Source organism: Equus przewalskii, chromosome 24 (genome assembly GCF_037783145.1).
Source record: "Equus przewalskii isolate Varuska chromosome 24, EquPr2, whole genome shotgun sequence".
Lineage (NCBI taxonomy): Eukaryota > Metazoa > Chordata > Mammalia > Perissodactyla > Equidae > Equus > Equus przewalskii.
In genome coordinates, this window is record NC_091854.1 from 12,941,692 (window position 1) to 12,968,144 (window position 26,453).

At 38.6% G+C, this 26,453-nt stretch overlaps 1 long non-coding RNA gene across 3 annotated transcripts in view; it reads right to left on the reverse strand.

The window, feature by feature from the left end:
* Window positions 1-26,453, reverse strand: part of LOC139079168 (uncharacterized) — a 196,059-nt gene that overhangs the window by 62,591 nt on the left and 107,015 nt on the right. For all 3 annotated transcript variants that reach the window (XR_011532523.1, XR_011532525.1, XR_011532524.1), the window contains exon 3: window positions 23,127-23,275. This is a non-coding gene — a long non-coding RNA (uncharacterized lncRNA). The remainder of the gene's footprint in view (window positions 1-23,126; window positions 23,276-26,453) is intronic.

The window sequence follows — 26,453 nt, forward strand, 5'->3', positions numbered from 1 at the left end:
TGGTAAATGTGATTCCAATGTGAGGCCAAAATCTGCTATTTTAAAGTTACTCATCTCTATTATTTAAAATACATAATGTTTCTGTTTCTTCATTTAGTGCCTTATTGCCTTAGTGCCCTGAACTTTTCTGTCTGCTCTCTACTCTCCTACCTCATCAGCCCACTTTCATTCTTAAAACTATCTTAGAACCTGCCCAATGTCACACCACCTCTAGCCCAATATTTAGTTAAGTACTTACGAGTTCCCATTTAACCTTACTCCTAGAGGATGCTTCGGCTTAGTCCCACTCCACCCAGCCTGAGTGTTACTCCACTCAGTCGTACCTGCTTTTTTGTAAGACAGTAGAATGCCTGCAGCCCTGTTGTTTTAAAATCCAAATTGAAAATTTTTCCGGAGTCAAAGTCAAGTCCCCAGGAATGGTGGCAGCAATCTTCTTCCAAGTTTAACGTTCGGCAACACCATTCACCTCATTCAAGTAACACGGAGATCAGGGAATGAAAATCCTGAGGATTCACCTTCTGGCTCTGCTACTGATTGTTCAGTGACTCCAGGCAAGTCAATCACCCTATTTGAGCCTCAGTTTCCTCATTAGCAAAATGCAGATAATAATAGAACTTACTTCATAGGATTGTTGTCTGAATTAAATTAGGCATATAAAGACACAGTCACAGTACCTGGCACAGAGTGGGCGTTCAGTAGATGTTAATTATCACTACAACTGTTACTACTAGTATAATTCTACTGATGACAATAACTTCATGTTCTAAGAACTCAGGGAACTCCGATATGCATCAACGGAGACATTCAGAAGGAAGGAGATAACCTGGCCAGGGTTCAAGGCTGGCGTGAGCTGCTCACCAGTTCAGGGACACCCCCAAGTCCTGGAAATACCCACACGTTCCACACAGTATCACATATTTTTGTATTTTATCTAACCTTGGCTCATAACCTCAACTTTCCTTTCTTAACGGCCTCACTCCCCTTTTATGGATTGAGGCAAAATAGAACCTGCCATGCTTCTGTTGGCATTCCCAGTGCAGAAGCCTTTATATGATAATTTTTTATGTGCTAAGGTGAATGAGCATGAGGAAGAAAGAACTAATTTTCAATTCCTTTGTTATAATCAGAAAGAGGTCTTAGTTTCAATGTCCTTTTGTGGTTCCCGGGGTTACTCAGGACACAGTGAGGACTATTTAAAGGACAGACAGAACATTTCTACTCAGGAAGAGGTTAGCTAAATGAAGAATTGATGTTTAGCAGGAAAAAGTGTGGACAAATGGCAACCTCCCACGTGGAAACTTTTGTCCTAAACGTTCACTCCCTTAAACAGAAAGCCACTTCCTTTGAATTGTAGGCTGTCCCTTTTCTTTTGAAATACATTCTTGCTTCATGATTTATGACTGTTATACATGAGAAAAGGTTTGTTCCACAGAAAAATACAGCGTACTTGTTATAAATGATATAATGCACTGGTGATGGCAGTCCAGTTTTGTGAGGGGTAACATATTTCATTTTGCAAAGAAGCAAAATTCAACCTTTGGCAAATGGCACCCGTTCTATCAAAGAATATAAAATACATCTGATAAGCAAAGGAATTTTCTCTTTCAAGGCCTGCTTCTATTTCGCCTTGTCTAGATTAACTCCCTGACTCCTACCCCCCACCAAAACAAATAAACAAATGAAAATCCTCAAACATGTTTTAGGAATCTATTATGTGCCAGATATTATGCTGAGTTCTCTCACATAAATCACCTCCAGTCAGAACTAATTGCTCTCCTCCATTTTCCCATTAATTTTTTTCCCCTCATTGTTTGGAGTGGGGGTAACCTGGGGAAACGCAGATTGAAAAAAGACACGGCATCAATCCAGGTGAAATATGAGTGTCTGGAGCTAAGGCTGTGGGAGTGGAGAGAAGGGACAGATTAAACACATGGAATTAGTGAGCCTTCAAGATTGAGCAGATGTGGAGGGAAAGGGGAGGGTGGGATCAAGGATGAGTTCCAGCCCTTCAGCTTGGGTGATTCAAAATTGAGAAGGTAGAGTAGATTGCCGGGGGATGGGGGGCAGGGGCAGGGATCTATGAAACTGCTGACTTCAGGTAAAAATAAAAGAAGCTGATTATCATGCACTAAAATTATAAAAATGACTACTTCAGAGGAAGGATTTATAAACATTGGTGTTTGATTAGTAATGCCCCTCCAATGGCTTCTAGTTAAGCCATCAGCCATCTAGATTGACTCAGGACAGAGAATTAGGTATAGCCGAGTTTGTCCAGAAAGACCATGCCTCAGCCTGAAACTAACATAGGTTCATTCTCTGCATAGTTCTTCAGCACTTACTCTGCACAGATGAATGGGACTCATTGCCTGTCCTGGTGAAGGTCTTCAGTCTGGACAGACAGATGTGCAAATGACTGACTGTGATAAAATATGATAAATCCTATGATAGAAATGCATACTAGGTGGGGGCAAGGCACCCTTACCACCCACTCACCAGCGTAGGCCAGATGGTGCCACACCCACCACTGGACCTATTTATAATACAACAGACCTGATCCTTGACTGTTGCCACCTCCATGCCCCTTTATAGGCAGGTGAGGAAGAGAAACTGAGAGGACTTAAGCTTTGCAGTTAGACGAATCTGGGTTCCAAGCCCAGATCCACGTTTATTACCTGTGTGACCTCGAGCAAGGCAGTCTATCCTTAGAAACCTCTGATTCATCGTCTGTAAAATGGAGATGACTGCTTCATCAGGTTGTTGTGAAAATAAAACTGATTAAGATATATTAAGTGGATGTCATACAGTAGGCATTCAATAAAAGTTAATTCTGAGACTGTATTCCTATTTCTCATTAATGTTTAGATAGTATCATCGAGAAAGAATGAAATTCTATGGATGAATATTTAATCATGCCCTAAAAACTCTTTTCTGTAGGATAAGCTGAAGTGAGTAGAGTCAGAACATTGGTCCTAGCAGTGTGTCTGTCTCCAGTGGGTAATTTAACCTTGAGCAAACCTCTTACACTGTCAGCTGATTTCCTTATTTATCTCCAAGCCTAGAATTTTATCTTTCCAGGCCCCAGAAACTCTCCTGTTAAAAGGAGATACCTCATACTTGCCATAATGTAATATTTCTTTTATTTGACTTGATTTTATTATTGAATGATTTAGTTTTAATTTTTATCTAGGTCGAACATGTAAGTTTAAAAGACTAGTAATTGTATGAGTCTCATAATGGAAAAGTTATAGTCCCTTCTCCATAAGTACCCCCAATTTCAGTCAACCACGTTCAGTACTTTTAACTGTTTCTTTAGGAATTTACTTCCACATACCTAAATAACATCCTTACACTACAATTCTTGATTGTCTTTTAAGTTTTAGTTATTATTTATTGACTTCCCACTATGGGAAAGAAGGACTTAATACTCCTGTTGTAAACAAACACACACAGACACACACACCCCTCCTCTTTCATCCTTCCTAGGTAGTAGATCATAAATTTTGGTTAGATATTCAAATCTTTTTTTTTTTTTTTTAGGAAGATTAGCCCTGAGCTAACATCTGCTGCCAATCCTCCTCTTTTTGCTGCGGAAGACTGGCCCTGAGCTAACATCTGTGCCCATCTTCCTCTACTGTGTATGTGGGACGCCTGCCACAGCATGGCTTGCCAAGCGGTGCCATGTCTGCACCCAGGATCCCAACCCATGAACTCCAGGCCACCAAAGCGGAACATGCAAACTTAACTGCTGTGCCACTGGGCCGGCCCCCTGATATTCAAATTTTACATTGTTATTCACAGTTAAGTCAGATCCTGAATGTGACTACAAACAATTGCATTCCTTTCCTTCTACAACTTTTCTGTTTCCCTGAAGGTAAGAATTTCATTGCTTTTCTGTTTGCTTAGTTTTCTTCCTAGTATCATTAATTCATCCCAAAATCTTTACAGAAAGTATAAATATTCTTTAGCTGTGTTTAAACACATCTGTAATCTCTCCATTTATGGAAGACATTTCTCTAGGAGTCCTTCATCCTCTTGTTCCAACTGGACCAGATGCTCCCTAGATCTACTGCGTAGTGGAATTCCTGGGATCTTATCTCCTTTCACCATCCTCCTGGGATGCTCTGCCCCTCACTCTGGTAATGCACTCTCTGTTTCCTGGATTCCACGTCTTCGTTCCACTTGTTTTACTCCCTCATTTTGGAGAAGCACATTCTTCAGGAGTGTTTTCTAAAAAGGGAAGAATGGCTTTTGTTTTTGAGACATTGCATATCTGAAAATCTCTTTATTCCACTCTTACATCTGATTGGTAGTTTGACTTGGTGCAGAGTTACAGATCAGAAATATTTCTTTCCCCAAATTTTAAAGCATTGTTCCATTGTCTTCCAGCTCCCAGTGTCACTGTTACAGTCAGGTGTTACTATGATTTTCAATAATTCCTAGGTGAACTATTTTTTGTTTTATTTCATTTTTTTAAAATCATTGTAAACTTGAAATATTTTCTCTTTAACTCTAATGTCTTGAAATTTTATAGTTATATGTCGTGGTGTAGGTCTATTTTCAACCTATGAAAATAGGTTGTCGGTGGACCATTTCAAACTGTATTCCTAGCTAAATAATATTTTCTAATATGCTGCCCAGTCACAAGTTTAAAAGTCACTTTCAGATTTGTTTTATTTCTTATTAGAATTACTGTTTGACATTATTTTAAGTGGATGAAGAGGCTAGAGTTCAGAGAATAGGAAAGGCATTTCTCAGTAAATATTGAGATATTGAATTTTCTGTGACAAGTTTCTTCAACCTCTTATAAAACAAGGTCTTTACTAGCTATGAGGGATAAAGACAATAAAATTCCCTGGCTTAGGTCATGTAATGGATAAGGGCTATCCTGTTTTCTAACACAGATACATAAAGAGGAAATTCCTTTTCAACTAAACAAAATGGAGGACACGCATGAATAGTTTAAATGTTTCCCAAGTGAGAACAATATGTCCAGTAACAGAGCGTCATGGGATTTATTTCTCAATTCCTTAGTACAATATTCCATTTTAGCAATGAATAGGCATCATTCACTCTAAGACAGAGGAACGGTTAGATTTGCATTTGGAATTGTAAATGTAATTTGGCTGGGGTGTGCATTAACATAACTTTTGGAAAAAATGTTGATATTTACTTTACAAATGACTTTTTAATGCCAGTTTTCATCATTCTTTCTGTCTGGAACTGTAAAAGGAAAAAGTCTTTCTAATACAATGAAAAAGTTGAGTTAAAGATTAGTACATCTAACATATGCTCTCACTAATTATGCTTATGAGGTCAGTTGTTCTATGGAAACTCAACCTCATTTATTGGACATCTTTAGGAAATCATCAGTTCCATGAAGAAATGTATACACACACCTTTAGTTTCATTTTACCTAGTTTTAATTAAAATCTTCCTCAAAGATATTATTTACTTGGCTAACTTAACCCAGAACCACACTTTTAACAGATTTTCCTGAATATTTATTTATTCCTTCATTTACTTAGTCCACAAGTGTTATGTAAATTTTTCTTGGTGGCTCAGGATCATCATCTACATTATTGATTATGTTAAACTTCAAGACAGTTTTGCCCTCAGGCACCGTGGAGCTGCGTAGGACAGTTGGCCCTAAATATAATGCTTTGAGAAAATTATGCTTTGTGAGAAAAAGTTCCTTGTGACTCAGTAAAGAAAAACAAAACAACCAAATAGAAATAAAAATGAATAGGCATTTCACAGAAAAGGAATAATAAATGGCTCATAAACATAGGAAAAGATTCTCAACTTCTTGGTGACCAGAGAATTACAAATTAAAACCACAATGAGTTGCCACCATATACCAGCACTCTAGGAAGTCTGACAAAACCAAACGTTATGGAGGATATGCAGCTACAGAATTCTTTTATACTGCTAGTAGGAGTCTAAATTTGACATTACCCAATGAAGTTGAATATGCACGTCCCTACTACCCAATAATTCCATTCCCAGGTGTGAAATGACTAACAAATTATCCAAAGAGTATTTACACGGGATGGGGGAAAGTAGAGAGTATGATCACACAGGACACAGAGAGGGATTCAAAGGAATGGTAATGTTCTAGTTCTTCAGTCTCATTTCATTTGACCAATGTTTATTAAATGTCTACTTTGTGTCAAGCACTGCTACAAGTACATCAGGTACAAGAAAAACAAAACAAAGACTCTTGGCCTCATGGAGAATATGTTCTACAAGGAAAGACAAAAAAGTAAACAACAAATGTAACAAATTATTATTGTGTTAGAAGGTGATAAGTTCTATGAAAAAAATAAGAAGGTGAGCAAGTTAAGGCAGATGAGAGTGGATTTATGGGTTGCGGCATTAAATAGGATGATAAGGGTAGGCTTCACTGAGAAGGTGAATTTGAGCCAAGACTTGAAGGGAATAAGGGAGTAGCCACATAGATATCTAGGGGAGTAGTATTTTAAGCAAAGATGCAATGGTCTGAAGATGGCAGTGTGCTTAGTGTCTTTGGGGAGAAATGGGAAGGGCACTGCAGCTGAAAAAGAATAAGAAATATGGTGAGAGAGGTAGAGGTGTCAGTAGGGCCTTACAATATAGGGCATTATATGCTGGGTCAGGCATTGGCAAACTTTTTCTGTAAAGGGCAAGATTGTAAATATTTTAGGGTTTATGGGCCATAGGGTCTCCATTGCAAATACTCAACTCTGCTGTTGTAACAGGAAAGCAGCCATGGGTAATATGTTATGAATGGACATGGTTGTGCTCCAATAAAATGTTACAAAAATAGATGGTGAGTGGATTGACCTGCGGGCTGCTGTTTGCCAAGCCTGTGCTAGGCGACATGGGGAGCCATTGTAAGTTTTGAGCAGAAAAGCAGCACGTTCTGACTTAGTCATTTAAAAGGACAATTCTGGCTGTTGTGTTGAGTGTAGATTGTAGAGGGTGCCGAAGAAGAAGGGAGTTCTTCTCTTATAGTAATCAGGCAAGAAATGAGAGTGGCTTGAATCTTGATGGCACAATTGGGGTAGAGAGAAGGGATCCATTTCTCCGCTTTTGAAAGTAGAGGTAACTGGATTTGCTGACAGAGTGAGTGGATGTGGGTATGAGAGCCAAGGATGACTGTAAAGCTTTTGCCCTGAGCATCATTTAAAGAGAGGAATGTGTTTTCTGGTTACACATCACTTTCAAAATTGTATATTATATTTTATACACTTTTATTTCTGGTATATTTAACAATTTTTTTAAGAGAACATGTTCCGTCCAAAGTCTGGTGTTTAATTCAGCAGCCCGACTAACCAAATTTTACCTTCTTATCCTATTTCACTAAACAGAAAATTCTGTTTTCCCTCCTTCCTATTGCATTTTCCCCCAAGGATAAGAGCTGTCCCAAATAGCACAAAGTGAGTAGACAGACTTGGGAGAAAAAGAATCAAAATGTCTAGAATAAATGGAAACTGAAGATTCAAGAACAGAAGTCTTTCCTTAGCATTTAGATTTTTTCCCCCACCATTCTCCTGAAATTAGTCATATGTAAGGGGACATCAGCAGCTACAGGAAAGGAGAGAAGAGAAGGAAAGTTGAAGGAAGGGTAAGAAGGAGAGAGAAAGGGATGGAGAGAAGGAAAATGCAAAGCACTGCTGGCTCTGCTGAGACGACGCCAAAGCAAAAGCTATCATTGATGAGGAGAAATTTTCTGTTAGATAAATTTCATTTCTCCAGGGTTACTAAAAGGGCAAGAGAGAAGCTTAAGAAAGGGAAGAAAAACAAGATCTATCCCTGGGACCCTATGCTGAAGTTCCTGTAGAGTATTCAATTGTGCTTTTGACAATGATGGTGAATCAATTTATAGTGAAATGATGTCGGAGAGAGAGGAAAAGAATTGGGGTTTTCAATATCATTCAAAAGAAACAGAAGAGAACAATGTGCTTTACGGAAGTTCAAAAGATCTTGGAATTCTAAAGAAAGGAAACCACGGTTAGGAATGAAAATGACTCTTGCCCCCATTGGAATTTATAATTTAGAGGGAGAAGACAAATACATACAAAAGCAAAGAAGCGAAGAGGTGGGTGGGAATATGGTACTACCCAGGCAGTCCGTTCAAATTGGAGCACTGGAGCTCTGCTGTGGGCTGTCTCTAAATTTCAGCACCTCTTGAGGTTCCTGAGGCCGAGGGCAGAGAGAATGTTTACGAACTATTTCTGGTCTAGAGCAGGCCTTCCAGCCTCCTCCCACGTTTCATCTGATAAGTCACCCTCATCCAATCTTAACATCTATAATGTTCTGAGAGTCAAAGCTTGCCCTGGGCTGAGATTCCAGACCAGACCTAGGTCTGAGAGGAAATAAAAATGTCTTTCCCTGACACATCTGAGACAAGGAGAGATGCCAAGGTGGAGGATTCAAACTAAGCCAGAAAACACACGGGGAAACCCAGAGAAGAAAGCCTCCAAGGACATGTGAGTCAGAGTCATAATCTGGGGTACAGGGCAAGTACAGAGAGAGCCAATAGTTCAACACTGGATTGAGGAGAGCAGGCACAATTAGACCAAGATCAAAAGGGAGGTGACAGTGGGAGCTGAGAGACTGTTGAACATCTGCTAGTATTTGCAGTTTGATTTTATGGTTTCGTGTGGGTGTGTTAGCCTGGCTTAAAAGTATCAGGGGTGGGGCAGCCACTTGGCACAGAGTGGAACCACATGGACCTCCAGTGGTAGAGTTGAGAGATGAGGCTGGAAAAGGACTTATGGGACTACTCACTCCTTGGGACTGTTCACCAGAAGCAGGTGAAGACATTTTAAAACAGAAAATGTAAGGAAAAAAGGAGTATTTGGTGTAACTTATGAATGTGGGCCCTGATGTTGTGTTTGAACTACATAGCTTAATAGTTCCACTTAATAGCTATGTGACTTTGTGCAAATAATGTAAAACTTCTGAGTCTTAAATTCCTCATCTTTAAGGTTGAGCTTACAATACCCAACCTACATTTATTGATATTATTACTTATAATAATAATATTACATATAAATATATATGAAGTATATATATGAATTATATACATAATTATATATAAATGAATTGACTTGCATGGTACTTGGTGTATAATAGGTGTTCAATAATTGGTAGTTCCCTTCTTTCTCTCTTTTTATTATAATGTTCCTTGACAAATTATTGGATTAGTCAGTAACTGATTATTTATTGAGAGGTATTATTTGCATAAAAATGTAATATAAACTGTGGGCTTCAGTTAATAATAATGTATTAATATTAGTTAATCAATTGTAACAAATGTATCACTAATGCAAGATGTTAATAATAGGAGAAATTGTATGTAGGGGGAAAAGGAGGTGTATGGGAACTCTCTTTACTTTCCACTCAATTTTTCTGTAAACCTAAAACTTCTGTAAAATAATAAAGCCTATTAATTTTTAAAAAATGTATGAGGCAGTACAGGTGAAGATAAAGAAGTAAAAGATATGGTCTCTGGTCTCTAGAATTTTACAATTTAGTTGAAAATACAGATATACAAAAAGGAAGAGCCCATTTATGGGGGCAAGGCATACCTTTTTAAGAGGTTAAACCAGGGTCTTTCAGCAGCAGCACTATTGACACTTTGGACCAGATAATTCTTTGTTGTCAGGATTGTCTGAATGCACTGTAGGAGGTTTATCAACATGTCTCCAGATTTTGCCATGTGTCCCCTGGGAGGTAAAATTGCTCCTGGATGAGAATCACTTAGTTATACAAGAAATCCTCTTTTTCACCCCCACCTCCCATTGATCCGACAGCAAGTCCGATAGTGTCTCACTCTTGCATACCTTGGATCTTATTTTGTACCATAAGATATGCCCTGAGATATGCCCTCTACACCTACAAAGCCACCATCATCTCCTCTCTAGACCACAGCAATCAACAGCTAAATCACCCAACCTGACACCCCTGCTTCTACACCATCTCCTTCAATTCATCCTCCTCACTGGACGCAGTGGTCACTCAAAAACATAAATCCAAAGCATATCACCTCCCTGTTTAAAATGCTCTTGTACAGAGATTCTTGACTAGGTGGTGCATTGGATTCATAAGGAAGCCTAAAAACAAATGCTGATGTCTGTGTGCCAGTCCCCAAAATTCTGATGTAGTTGGGCATCAGGATATTTTTCTGAGTTTTAATCTTGATATTTTACACTGACCTATTTTTCAGTTCCTTAATTCTCTTTTCACCTATATCTAATCTACTATTAAATCTTGTATTGAATTTTTAATATCAGTTATAGTATCTTTCAGTTCTAGAGATTCCATTTGATTCTTCTCTATCTTTAATATCTTGAACATATTAATTATAAGATAATAGAGATATTAGAAAGGTATTTTACAATAGGTGAATCACCTATAGATTTGTTTTTATTTTCTTTTGTTTTCTTTTGATTTTTCATAATTGTGTTGCCTTTTCTTTTTTTTTACTAAGTGTCAGACATTATATATTAAAATTACAGAATCTCTGGTTTTAGGCTTTGTTAGGGCTGGTCTATTTCAGTTTTGCTGTCACTCCTGGGTATATCCTTTACCGATGAAGTGTAGCCCTTCTGTGGCTTAAGAAACTCCAAAGTGTTTACCTCAGTCTCAGCATCTTGGTGGAGAATTCCAACCTCCCTCTCACCAGCACTGTGTGGCTGCTGAAGTTTCTGCTCAGCAATTCAGCCTTCATCTCCTGGTTGCTGAGTTTCTTGGAGCCTTGCCCTGTACATGCAGAGCTTAGCAGTTATCCAATACTTTGAGGGGAAATTGCACAAGACTTTTAGATGTGCTTTCCTGCAGTTCTCACCTCTCTGGGATTTTCCTTTCAAGGAAAAAAGCCAGCATGAATACAGGCCTAGCTTCCCTTCTCTCAGGCATCAGAGTCCCTGAAGTCCTACCAGAGTTGGTTGCTCTCCAGTGACTTCACACAGTTGTTTTGTGTACTTTGTTTAGCTTTTAAGGTTATTTTCAATGGAAGAATTACACCAGTGCAAGCTCCTCTATCATGTGTGGCACCAGAAATCTTGGCATTGGGATTTTTTTTAAAGCTTTCCAGGGGATTCTAAAGTATAGCCAAGATTGAGAACCACTGCTGGTGGTTTACAATTCTATTTAGATTTAACAATTTATAACAATTTGCCTCAGCCTATAAACTCTGAAAACCTCAGGGACTTCTCTGCCTTATTCACTGCTATATCCATATCATCTAGAACAGTATCTAGCACATAGTCAGTTTAACTGATCAATCAACAGTATAAATATTAATATAAAAGCTATAACAAAGAAATACCCCCATAAGGCTATCAGCTGACTCAGAAACCTTACAGGCTAGACGGGAGTGGCACAATATATTTAAAGTGCTGAAAAGAAAAAGCCTACAGCCAAGAATACTCTACCCAGCAAGGTCATCATTCAGAATAGAAGGAGAGATAAAGAGTTTCTCAGACAAGCAAAAACTAAAGGAGTTTATCACCAATAAACCAGCCTTGCAAGAAATGTTAAAGGGACTTATTTAAGTGGAGAAGAAGAGTCCACAAGAAGGAATAAGAAAATGATTTAAAAAACTAAAATAAAATCACTGGTAAAGGCAAATATACAGTAAAGGTAGCAGATCAAGAATGTATGAAGCTAATATGAAGGTCAAAAGACAAAAGCACTAAACTTATCTATTTCCATGATAAGAGGTAATGGATACCCACACACACAAAAGAGGTAAATAGGATATCAAAATCATAAAACATGGGAGGAAAGGAGTAAAAGAGTAGAGCTTTTAGCAAGAGATCAAATTTAAGAGACCACCAAGTTAATGCAGATTGCTATTTACATAGACTATTATATATGAACCTCATGATAATCAGAAACCAGAAACCTGTAATATGTATAGAAGAAGTCAAGAGAAAGGAACCCAAACATAATACTAAAGAAAGCCATCAAACTACAAGCAAAGAGAGCAAGATAAGAAGACAGGAACAGAGAAGAACTACTAAAACATCCCGAAAAAATGTAACAAAATGGCAATAAGCAATACTTACCAATAGCTACTTTAAATTTCAATGGACTAAATGCTACAACCAAAAGACAAGGTGTCTTATTGAATGAAAAATCAAGACCCACACATATGCTGCACACAAGAGACACTTCAGGCCCAAAATCACTCATGAGCTGAAAGTGAAGGGATAGAAAAAAATACTCCAAGAAAATAACAAAGAAAAGAAAGCTGGGGTAGCAATACTTATATCAGACAACAAGCATTTTAAAACAAGAACTGTAACAAGAGACAAAAGAAGGCACTACACAATGATAAAGGGAGCAACCCAACAAAAGGATATAACACTTGTTTATATCTATGCACAAGCATAGGAGCACCTAAATATATAAAGCAATTATTAACAGACATAAAAGGAGAAATAGATAGCAACACAATAATAGTAGGGGACTTTAACACTCCACTTACACTAATGAATAGATCATCCAAACAGAAGATCAATAAGGAAACATTGGCCTTAAATAACACATTAGACCAGATGGACTTAGTAGATATATACAGAACATTCCATCCAAAAACCCAGAATACACATTCTTTTCAAATGCACATGGGACATTCTCCAAGATAGATCACATATTGGGCCACTAAACAAGTGTCAATAAATTTAAGATGATTGAAATAATGCCAAGCATCTTTTCTAACCACAAATGTATGAAACAAGAAATCAACTATGGGAAGAAAACTGGAAAAACCACAGATTAAACAAAATGCTACTGAACAATTATTGGGTCAATGAAGAAATCAAAGGAGAAGTCAGAAAAATACATGGAGACAAATGAAAATGAAAATATGACATGCTAAAATTTATGGGATACAGAAAAAGCCACAGCAGTACTAAGAGGGAAGCTTATAGCCTACAGGCCTACCTCAACAAACAAGAAAAATCTCAAATAAACAATCTAACAGTGCACCTAAAGGAAATAGAAAAAGAAAAACGAGCAAAGCCCAAAATCGGTAGAAGAAAGGAAATAGTAAAAATCAGAGTAGAAATAAATGAAATAGTGACTAAAACATCAATAGAAAAAAATCAATGAAGTGAAAAGCTGGTTCTTTGAAAAAATGAAGAAAATTGACAAACTTTTAGCTAGATTCACCAAGAAAAAAGAGAAAATTTTCAAATTAGTAAAATCAGAAATGAAAGAGTTGAAATTACAATGGACATCTCAGAAATACAAAAGATTATAAGAGAATACTGTGAAAAGCTATATGCCAACAAACTGGATAATCTAGAAGAAATGGATAAATTCTTATACTCATACAACTTTCCAAAACTGAATCATGAAGAAATAGAGAATTTGAATAGACCAATCACCAGTAAGGGGATCGAAATAGTAATCAAAAGCCTCCCAAAAAATAAAAGTCCAGGGCCAGATGGCTTCTCTGGTGAATTCTACCAAACATTCAAAGACTTAATACCTATCCTTCTCAAACTCTTCCAAAAAATTGAATAGGAGGAGAATCTTTCTAACTCATTCTACAAGGCCAACATTACTCTGATAGCAAACCAGACAAGGACAACACAAAAAAGAACATTACAGGCTAATATCACTGATGAACATCAATGCAAAAATCCTCAGCAAAATAATAGCAAATCAAATACAATAATACGTTAAAAACAATCATACACTCCATGGGTTTTATTCCAGGAATACAGGGCTGATTCAACATCTGCAAATCAATCAACATGATACACCATACTAACAAAATGAAGAATAAAAATCATGCAATCATCTCAACAGATGCAGAGGAAGCATTTGACAAGATACAGCACCCATTTATGATAAAAACTCTGAATAAAATGGGTATTGAAGGAAAGTACCTCAACATAGTAAAGGCCATATATGACAAACCCACAGTCAACATCCTATTGAGCAGGGAAAAACTGAAAGCCATCCCTTTAAGAACAGGAAGCAGACAAGGATGCCCACCGTCACCACTCTTATTTAACATAGTATTGGAAGTCCTAGCCAGAGCAATCAGGTAAGAAAAAGAAATAAAAGGGGTCCAAATTGGAAAGGAAGAAGTGAAACTGTCACTCTTTGCAGATGACATGATTTTATATATATAAACCCTAAAGAATCCACCAAAAACTTTTAGAAATAATAAATGAATCCAGTAAAGTTGCAGGATACAAAATCAACATACGAAAATCAGTTGCTTTTCTATACACTAACAATGAAGTAGCAGAAAGAGAAACTAAGAATACAATCCCATTTACCCTTGCAATAAAAAGAATAAAATACCTAGGAATAAATTTAACCAAATAGTGAAAGACCTGTACACTGAAAGCTATAAAACCTTGTTGAAAGAAATTGAAGAAGACACAAAGAAATGGAAGGATATTCCATGCTCTCGGATTGGAAGAATTAACATAGTTAAAATGTGCATACCTCCTAAAGCAATCTACAGATTCAATGCAATCCCTATTAAAATTCTAATGACATTCTTCACAGAAATAGAAGAAAGAATCCTAAAATTTATATGGAACAACAAAAGACCCTGAATACCTAAAAAAACGCTGAGTAAAAAGAACAAAGTTGGAGGTATCATACTCCCTGATTTCAAAGTATACTACAAATCTATAGTAACCAAAACAGCATAGCACTGGCACAAAAACAGACACACAGATAAATGGAACAGAATTGAGAGCCCAGAAATAAACCCATATGTCTATGGACAGCTAATTTTCGACAAGGGAGCCAAGAACATACAATGGAGAAAAGAAAGCCTCTTCAACAAGTGGTGTTGGAAAAACTGGTCAGCCACATGCAAAAGAATGAAAATAGACCATTATCTTACACCATGTACAAAAATTAACTCAAAATGGATTAAAGACTTGAATGTAAGACCTGAAACCCTAAAATTCCTAGAAGAAAACATAGGCTCCTCAATATCGAGCTTAGCAGCATATTTACAAATGCCATGTCTGACCTGGCAAGGGAAAAAAAAGAAAAACTAAACAAATGGGACTACATCAAGCTAAAAGCCTTCTGCACAACAAAGGAAACCATCAACAAAATGAAAAGACAACCTAACAATTGGGAGAAGATATTTGCAAACCATATATCAGATAAGGGGTTAATATCCAGAATATATTAAGAACACATGCATCTCAACAATAAAAAACAACCCAATTAAAAAATGGGCAAAAGATCTGATCAGACTTTTTTCCAAAGAAGATATACAGATGGCCAAAGGCACAGGAAAGGATGTTCACCATCATTAACTAGCAGAGAAATGCAAATCAAAACTACAGTGAGATATCACTTCACTCCCATCAGAATGGCTATAATTAACAAGAAAGGAAACAAGTGTGGAAAGGATGTGGCAACAAGGGAACTCTCATACACTGCTGGTGGGAGTGCAAAGTGGTACAGCCACTATCGAAAACAATGTGGAGATTCCTCAAAAAATTAAGAATAGAGTGACCATATGATCCACCTATTTCACTGCTAGTATTTATCCAAAGATCATGAAAACATGAATGCTTAAAGACATATGCACCCCTATGTTCCTTGCTGCATTATTCACAATAGCCAAGAGTTGGAAGCAATCTAAATGCCCATCAAGGGACAAATAGATAAAGAAAATTTGGTATTTCTACACAATGGAATACTACTCAGCCATAAAAAAAGATGAAACCTTGCCATTGCAACAACATGGAGGGACCTTGAGGGTATAATGCTGAGTGTAATAAGTCTGACGAGAATGTGAAATACTGTATGATCTCAGTCGTAAATAGAAAATAAAAACAATAATAACAAACATACACATAGATACAGATATTAGATTGGTGGTTACCACAAGGGAATGGGGAGGGAGGAGGGCGAAAGGGCAGTGAGCACATGTGTACAGTGATGGATGGTAATTAGTCTTTGGGTGGTGAACGTGATGTAGTCTGCACAGAAATCAAAATATAATGATATACACCTGAGATTTATGTAATGTTATAAACCAGTGTTATCTGAACGAAAAAAAAAGGATAAGTAAAATCAAGCAAAAGAACAAATGAGGGACCTAAAGAATGCAAACAGTAATATTTTACAGAAATGAAAAAAGGACTATAGCCTATTAATAAAAAGCTTTCCAACAAAAAAAAATAACTTAATATCACATCTCTCTGTATGAGTCTAAGCTTTGGGGTATTTATCTAACTGAACTGGTTTTAAATGGAAACTGAGGTCAATGGAGTATGAAGGATGGCTTTGACGATGTCATAAAATGTGTGGGTCAGTGTTAAACACTTCACTTCTTTGGTCAATGATCTCAGAGTGACCCTGCAAAAAAATGACTTCAGCTGACGTGAGATAATAGAAAATATACATCGGCATCTACCCTCAGTTCCTGGCACAGAGCTCCTGAAATCATTGTAATTTCCTAAGTGATAAGAGCACTGGAGCATCTTGGTTTTAATATTTGGTCTTTGAGCCCAGTTCCTGACAAAGTGCTCCCGAAACCTCTGTAATTTCCTGAGTGACAGGATGTCTTTTGTCCTAAGGAGGTGACTCTGGATGGGTTCCTGGATGGCTCCTGGGTGAGGGCTGGTCCTCAAAAAGACCAAGCCATGATTAAAAGCTTGGAATTTTTAGCTCCATCCTCCATTCTCTTGAGAAGAGAGAAGGGCTGAAAATCCAGTTAATAATACATCATTCCTAAATAATAGCACCTCCATACGAATCCCAAAAATATGAGGTTTGGAGAGCTTCCAGGTTGGCGAACACATCCACACCAGGAAGATGACATACTCCAACTCCACAGAGACAGAAGCTCCAGTGCTCAGGACTCTCTCAGACCTTGCCCTATGTATCTCTTCACCTGGTTGTTCATCTGTATCCTTTATCATATCCCTTAATAAACTGATAAACATAATTAGGTGTTTCCCTGAGTTTTGTGAGCCATTTCTAGGAAATTAATCAAACACGAGGAGGGGAGGCCAGCCCCGTGGCCAAGTGGTTATGTTCACCCACTCCCCTTGGGCGGCCCGGGGTTTTGCTGGTTTGGATCCTGGGTGTGGACATGACACTGCTCATCAGGCCATGCTGGGGGGGCATCCCACATGCCACAACTAGAAGGACCCACAACTAAAATATACAACTATGTAGTGGGGGGCTTTGGGGAGAAAAAGGAAAAATAAAATCTTTTCTTTCTTTTTTTGAGGAAGATTAGCCCTGAGCTAACATCTGCCAATCCTCCTCTTTTTTCTGAGGAAGACTGACCCTGAGCTAACATCTGTGCCCATCTTCCTCTACTTTACATGTGGGGCGCCTACTACAGCATGGCTTGCCACGCGGTGCCATGTCTGCACCTGGCATCCGAACCGGCAAACTCGGGTCCGCCAAAGCAGAATGTGTGCACTTAACTGCTGCACCACCGGGCAGGCCCCAGAAAAATAAAATCTTAAAAAAAAAACCAAAACCAAAACAAAACATGAGGAGGGGGTCATGGGAACCTCTGATGTGTAGCCAAGTTAGACAGAAGTTGTGGGTAACCTGGGGACCTACTACTTGCAATTGGCATCTGAAGTGGGGTGGGAACAGTCTTGTGGGACTGAGCCCTTAACCTGTGGGATCTCACACTCTCTCCAGGTAGATAGTGTTAGAATTTAGTTAAATTGTAGGACACCATCAGCAAGTATTGTGGAGAATTGCTTGATACGGAAAAAACCTCCACGCATTTGGTGACCAGAAGTGTCAGAAGGGAAGTGTTTTGTGTGAAGGTAAAGGAGAAAGACACAGGAGGTAGACTGGACTGAGGTTTTTCCTTCACAGCTAAGAAGAGTCAGAAAACTCCAAAAAACATTGTTGGCAATTTAGAGTTAGAAATATTGCAGATTAGAGGAACCAGCTGGCCCAGCAGTTGAACTTGCTAAATGTGAACTCAAATCAAAGCCAGCTGAAACGGTAAGAACAAAACAAAACGGGGGGCTGACCCTGCACTGTAGTGGCTAAGTTTGGCACGCTCCACTTTGGCAGCTTGAGTTCGCAGGATCCAATCCCAGGCATGGACGTACACCACTCGTCAGCCATGCTGTGGCAGCAACCCACATATAAAGTGGAGGAAGACTGGCACAGATGTTAGCTCAGGGCTAATCTTCCTCAGAAAAACAAACAAAAAAACAAACAACACACAAAAATACTTGCTGTGAGCATCTTATAGTTTAAAAAGATTAAGAGAAGCCCAGGGCAGCATTCTGCTCTCTTACTGTAGGTCCTGCAACTTGAATTAACATTGACCTAAGAAAAAGAGGGAAAGCATATCCATCTCCAGATGTCTGAAGCTTGCATTAGCCCCATACACTTCTACATCCCTTCTTGGGTTCTTGCTTCTTGTCAACTGGAGGGTTTTTTCAGGTTGCTTCAGAACCTCAAAGTGACTAGTAACAGGTAAGACCTGTGAAATGCCTTGGTGGCACCTACTATTTCAGTTAAGGTTGTTCACATTCCTACAATATAAATCTCTCCTCCTTCTCCCTCTTTGAAAATTTTCATGATATCTGGTATGATCACTAACATACACATAGAAAACAATCTTAAAAGCTAGGATGGGACTGCCTTCCCCCTTGTAGAGCTGGTTATCAACAGCTCAAAGGTTAAACATTATAAACAGGAGTAAACACACCTGGTAGGTAACCTAGAATTGACAGTTTTAGAATCTCAACTGTGATATGTAGGGATTTAGTAAAATGAATAGTGAGACTATCTCACGTGGAACTCTGTTTTTCTGGGGTCCTTGGAGGGCGAGGAGAGTGAGGAACGAGAAAGGAGATTTCTGGTTGAAGCCCAGGGATGATCCAGCTCCCTACAACCCTCCTCCTTTTATGATGCTGACACTTCAAGACTTCTACCATGGCTATAGTCTATACGGGGTGTATGCCATTAAAACAAGAGCGATAGCCTCAAGAAAACACAATACCACCGAGCTGAACCCATTGCCTCTGACGGAACACTTGCATTAGTTTCCTAGGGCTACCATAACAAAGAACCATAAACTGAGTGGCTTTAAACAACAGAAATTTGTAGTCTCAAAGTTCTGGAGGCAAGGATTTCCAAAATCAGGTTGTGGGTAGGTCCATGTTCCCTCTGAAACCTGTAGGGGAATCCTTTCTAGCCTCTTCCTAGCTTCTGGTGGTTTGCTGGCATTTTTTGCATTCTTTGGTTTGCAGCTGCTTAATTCCAATATCTGCCTTTATTGTCACGTGGCATTCTCCCTGTGTGTCTCTGTCTTCACATGACCATCTTCTTATAAGGACACCAGTCATATTGGATTGGGGCCCACCCTTCTCAAGTATGGCCTCATCTTAACTAATTACATCTCTAATGACCTTATTTCCGAATAGGGTCACATTCTGAGGTACTGGGAGTTAGCACTTCAACATATTTTTTCTGGAGGGACACAATTCAACCCATAAGAACCCTCATGTGGGCAACCACAGTAATCACGCCAGAGATGAGAGGAAAGAAACTATCTCCTCTGTGATGGAACCTAGTTCTATGTTAATAATATTCTACTGGGATGGAGACACGTGGCTACATGAACTGTATCTCACTCATACTCCTCTATTCCCCACAATCGACTCTTCTCCATGTAATGGTGTACAAAAGAGACTACCACCCAATGGTGATAGAGCAAAGCTTTCTCAACTGAAAGAAAGCTTCTATTGATATCTATAGGGAGTTATTGACCCAGACTTAATGTCTGCTACCACTTCCAAGGACTCAGGCTTCAGGATGAAAATCTACTATTCTGAGTGAGCCCAACAGTGGAAATGAGAAAGTATGTCTTTTTTTATCTGCCTTTCCAATTTGTTTGCCAAGGTCGTGTCTCCCTGTGATAAAAGCCATTCACACTTCACATACCAGCCAGTTGACTATGGCTCTGAGGCTATTAGAAAGAGAGATGGGCAAGAAACTGCCAGATGTTTTTTTTCTGACTGTCTGGAAAAAAAGACCACTAAGGCCTTTCTTAGGAAGGAGTGTTTGTCCTCAGAACTCCCTCACACACCTTAGTCATTGGTGAATACTTGAAGTTTGAGGAGATGAGAAACAAACATCCAATTTATGGCACTGCTGTTAACCAGGATTTCCTCAAGGGCAACAGCCAGCTGGGAAAGAAATTGTTAGGAATGGCGGAAGAGGATATTTACATAACAGTAGTGCCTAATTTGCATATGTCGACTCAAATTATATTGGCTGTTAGAGGGCAGCTTTAGAAGTTAAAACTCTCCTTATTTCTACCCTGAAGCTTGGTAATTCAGCGTGATGCAGTAGAAAGAGCATCAGTTCAGGAATCAGAAAGACATACGTTTGAACCTCGGTACCTTGAATTCTGGTTTTCAACTTGGACAACTCCTGAGTCTCAGTTTCCACATTTGTAAAACGTGTAAGTCAAGTTTCTCAGGCTTCAACAGCCATGCTGTAGAGTTGTTAGGAGAGTGTGCTCTTGAAGCCCACAGTTCCTAATTCTGATTCTCTAGTCACATTCCTTAGGCTCACTAAGCCTCAGTTCCTTCGTCTTTAAAGTGGGGGAGGACAATAGAATCTATCTCATAGGTTGGAAGAGGTTGGAAGAGAAGGTGTTTTAGGCCCTCTATGAGTAAGAAAGTATAAATCATCCTCTTGTTGATATTTGTTCATTGACTAAATGAATTTATTGAAATAATTTTAAGCTGAGTGATAGCTTTGACTCTAAATATGAGTATAGATTTCCTTCATACGTGTAGCACGCATATAAGGTGTGCTACATAGAGAGCTATCCGTAGGTTAAAAATGCTGTAGAATCATTATATTCCAGGGAGAGAATAGGTGTTGGCTTTCTCTCTGCTTGCCTGCATTTTGTTTCTAGTTTTCCTGTGTCTCAGAGCTGTTGAATATGGGGCATGTCCTTGGAAGAGAGAACATAGTGACATTTGGAGTCTGTTAAACTCTCTATCCTGGGTAGGATTTTCTGGAGTCTAACCAAATGTCAAACATGACATAAATGATTTATCAGACATGACCAGTCCTTCCACCTCTCCTTTCCCCCACCCCTTCCCACCTCACCACACCCAATGACCAACCCAAGCTCAGTTTGGAAGGGGAACATGATCTAGATAAAGGCTGGTTTGGTCCTGGAGTTCCAAAGGACTGTTCCATGATCACTTCATCTGAAAGGCTTCCTGGACCATTCACAGGGTACTTAGGGGATGGAGTGAAGTTTTCAAACCCCAGAGTGCCTGTATGGGGTAGAGATGAACCCCTTCACAGGAGACTGTGAACTGAGACAATCCCACCTTGAAGCATTACAGTAAACTGCGCCACACAGCCCTCTTGCCTCTGGACTCCGCCTCCATGTTGGCCATCCATGACTTCCTAGCCTGCCTCCTCTTGCACTGCCTGGCCTGTGTTTCAGCCCTTGTGCTCAGAGGCACAAATGCCTCTTGTATAGAAAGCTGTAAAAAGGCAGCTCGGGTGTCACTTGTCATTATTTTCGCAAGGAGAATTCTGGCTCTCACAGAAGCCATGGGTTTGACAGTTTCCCAGGATTTCTCACAATCACTCTTTCTTCTTCTTGTACAGCTTAAAGCTACTCTGCTTTCTTTTCTGCCTTGCTGTTACACTCATTAGAAACTGTGTTGTCACAGTTGCTTTCTTTATTTTTGATATTTGCTTAAGCTAAAGTATCAGACTTGTTCTGGCATGGAGCTGGCCCAAATTAGAGAGAAAGCAACAGAGTGGTCAGGAATAAAATCCCAAATCTTCAAAACTCTGCTAATTTGCCAAGTTTAATATTTCTGTGGGAGTGAATGAGCAGGCTCCTCACTCACGAGTTTGGGAAGAAAGTTAATTTTCACCTCTGGATCTATGATCAGATTTCATTTGTCTAGTGTGTTTAATTTAACTAATGCCTACTGAACACCTACTGCACTGTGCCAGGTGCTGGGGATACAGTTAAACAAAGCATCATTTCTATCCTAGGGCTCACTACCCCCCAGACAATGAGTTGAGAAAATGCCAATTCAACCATGGGAAACCACACTCCCATGCCACGCTCACACTGTCTGATGAGCTGAATCTTCAGCATATGTAACTTAGAATATGCGCCATGTTCAGTCCTCCACCAGGAACTGCTGACCCTTTCAAGGTGGGAGCAAGACCTCCTGGGATTTCCCAGCATCTAGAACCGTACACATAGTGATAAGTCTACTGACACCTCTGTAGCACTTTGGAGTGTATAACATATTCCAATTATCCATAATGCGGTCAGGACAGATGTGATCATCCATCTTACAGATAACAAAATTAAGGCTCAGATAGGTCACGTGGTTCTCCCAAGGTCAGGCAACGAGGAAAGAAGTGACAGAGCTAGGACTAGAGCTACGGTTCTGACCATTTCTCCTCTGTTTTCCTTGCTACAACTTATTCGACCCAATAATCTGGTAATGATAATCTAAAGCTATTAATAATATTCTCATAAGTGTTTATGATGGGTAGACAGGGGAAAATACTACTTTAATCAATATCTTGCTACTGGTATACTGAAATAACATCTCTACCTCAAACCCTCTGTTTAGAACAAGGCAAGAAATAAAAGTAAAGAAGAAAAAAGAAAATATAAGATGATATAACTTTATGGTTAAGAATCCACTTTGCTCAAGTGGATGAATTTACTAAACTTCTATTTCTTTACTTGTCAAGTAGGAATGATATTAGTACCCATTTCAACAAATAGTAGGTGTAATTATTACTATCTTCGTTATAATTGCAATTATAAAACAAAGTAAAATCTCAAGCCACTCTGGCTACTTTGGAGGTCCCCCGAGCCTTCTGGAGAACACTAAAGTCAAGCCTGGAGTTTCTCGACCAGGCCCTGTCCTTGGCCCTTTTTGCTTTGGAAAGGTATTGCTTTTGAGGAATTTAGGAAAGAAGAGGAGGGTGGAGGTGAGGAAAGAAAAAGAAAATTAGCAATAGCTTTGCTTGATTGATCGGCTAATTTCCTTTAAAGACACTATCATCTCTAATGATGTCTCAGCACAATGACACGTTTGGATGTTTTCTCTGTGGAAGAAAATGGGTACCTTTCTACAGATTTGGATGCTGAGGTAGAGGCTGCAAACTGGCAGAGCTGGGAACTGCGACTTGATGACAGCGTCAGGAGCTGGGCCAGGAGTTCAAATTCAGTCCGGTCCAAGATCTCCCAGGACATGTGCTGCGAGTGACTCACTGCCTAAAACACAGATGTTAAATGGTAGGATCAGTGATTGACATGGAACATAACTCTTGGACTTCCGTGGAACCCACAGCTTAATAAGCCCATGCATATACCCTAAAGGAAGCTAAAGTTAGACAAAGCTAGATGGAAAGGCGTTCAAATTCATTGCCCTCTGAAATTATTTTGGACTGTGTAACTGAAATGTCAAAACACTGCAGGCCTTTTAAAAAGCAGTAACAAATTGTTTATGAATAGAGTCTGGATAAGTTATTTTGCATAGTTTTTCCCCATTAAGGGATCCAAACAAAGTGGAAGGGTTTTGATTCTTCTGATAAGTGTTTTTGACCTGCCCTGTGCAGAAGGGGTAGGGATACTGTGGTTTTGAAAGGGGCTGACCAAGGGCATTCACTTACATGCCACAGTTATGTTCTGGTTTGGTCCAGCAGTCTTTCCCCAAGGGGCCACCTACATATCAGAGGGTCAAAGTTTATTTTGGATTAAATAAAAATGAGGCATGTGAGAAGCTTACACATGTAAACTTTTTTATGCGGGAACCACAGTCTTTTCCATTTCCTCTTTAAAACTGAAGGCTGGGAAACTCATCAAGAAGACAAAGTCATTCATTTTAAACATGTTATATAACTCAGCATTGTGAGATCAGGAAATGAAATGGAAAAGCCATTTCTGCCATCAGGCTTGTAGCAGGCTGTGGTGGGGTTTTACTACTGACTCTGTGTTGTTGGGGACATTTAGCCTAACGTGGCTTTATATTCAAAACTTTAATCTGACCACTTGTACTTGCTGTGTCATATCTGGATATTAGCAAGGATGTTTCATAATCATTTGTAGAAATTCATAGCCTTAATCAGATTATAAAAATAGTCCAATCACTGATGTACATTATTCAGTGCTTGCAAAGCTATACACTCAATTATGCTAAAATGTTTTCCGAAGGAATCAAGCATATCCTGTTTTCCTGTTTCCTTTTCACTTCTATTACTTACAGAATCTAGAAACTTCCAGAAGTACTTTCATGCCATACAAGGAGATTACTTATGTGAAGAGGCATCCAGTCCAATTATCCCTAATCCAGTAAATTAGGAAGCTATTTCTTTTGTGCCTTATTATACGTACCCTATGGTGCAATGATGGATGCCTCATTTGTATAACTTGATGTATTCATTAGTTTGGCTTCAATTACATTTTACTGACTAAACTATACAAAAGTCATGCTCTTTCCACTTTTGTTTCTCATGTTTCCTATTGACCCTGCTCTTCCAACCCCCTTTGTGGGAGATGAAAGTCAAAATGCATACATATAGAATACAACATTGTTCCAATTTGTTTGAAACTTGAGTGAAAACATTCACTCTAGAGTTCACCATAAAGTGAAGCAAAATCCCGAAATAAGCTTTGGCATTGTAGTCATCAGGAAATTCCTATGGAAGAAAGTCTAATATCTGGGCCTATGAATAGGACACAGGCCGTCCCATAGAGGTTGAAGCAAGATTTCTGGAATACAGTAAATGGTCAATATGTGGTTTTATTATATTAAATAATTTTTTCTTTTTGGCAAGAACACTTAACATGAGATCTACCCCGTTAACAAATTTTTAAGTGCACAGTACAATATTGTTAACTATAAGCACAATGTTATACAGCAGATCTCGACAATTTATTCATCTTACATAACTGAAACGTTCATTGACCTGAACCATTGGTGTCACCTGGGAGATCTGACTGATTACAACAAAGGAAGCAGGTTTGGGGAAAATAAAATGCCTAAAAAAGAAATGTGGGACATTGTAGCATGTGTATGTTTGGCATCATCCCATGGGTTCACTTTGAAGAAAGGAAAAACAATAATTGAAAGAGAGAATTTCAGAAAGCTTTTCATTTGATAGTGAATGTGGACAAAACATATACAGAGATTTGGGTTGTAAGCATCTTTATCATCTTTCCTTAAAAATATTACATTCTTTCAAGAGTTAGCACATACTACTCCACTCTGAAGTAGATAAATATTATTCTTAGCTCCAAGACGTGTTATTCCCCAAAGTCAAACAGGAAGGAAGCGATCAATATGATAATAAAACTCAAGTTTCACTGCTCCATTTTCCTTGCCTTACTCCAGGAAATCTGTGTCTGGATGGGTCATTTTCAGATTTCTCTAAGTCTCTATCTTTTATGCTTTGCTTATGAAGAATTAGGCAGTACTAGTTAGGAAGAAATTCAGCACATCCAAAAATATAAAGGTTAGATAGTGGTGGTGAAGCAGTATTAATATTCATTAACTAGGTTCTATCTGAGGCTCAGTCCATCCCTTGACACGAATGAAGAAAATGTCTAGAAACTGTAGAGTACGTTCTATGTCCTTATGGCATAATTTTATAAGTTACTTAGAATTAGACTTTGGGAGAATCTACCTCTGTTGCTAGTGTTTTTGTTTTTAATTAAAGTATAATTTACATATGATAGTGAGGAAAATATAAATGTAGACCTCAAAGAATCATCACAAAATTAAAAACCATGTAATTAACATTCTGTTCAGGAAATAGAATATCATGATCTTCCCGGAAACCCATCTTGTGCTCTCTCCCAATCACCACCCCCTCTTTCCTCCTCTAAGGTAACCACTATCCTAAATACTAGCACTGTGGTTTAGTTTTTCCAGGTTTGAAACTTTACGTAAGTGGAAACACAGAGTCTATACTATTTTGTGACAGGGTTTTTCACTCAATATTATGGATATAAGATTCATCCATGCTGTTTCATGTAGCTGCATTTTTTTCATTTTCATTGCTATGTCATATTCCACTGTGTGAATACAGCAAATTTTTTTATTCTTTCTACTAATGATGGACATTTGGATTGTTTCTAATTTTTGGCTACTATGAAGAGTGCTGCTAATGAACATTCATAAACGTTTCATGGTAGACATGTGCATGCATTCTGTTTTGTATATATCTAGGAGTGGAATTGCAAGGTCATGGTGTATACCTATACTCAACATTAGCAGATAATGTTTAAAAGTCTTCTAAAGTGGTGATATCAATTTTTTGTCTTTGCTATTGTGCATAGAAATTTTTAAATTTCCATTTTTCGTTGGTTGCCAGAATATAAAAGTCAATTAAGTTTTCTTTTAAAGATTGGCACCTGGGCTAACATCTGTTGCCAATCTTCTCTTCTTCTC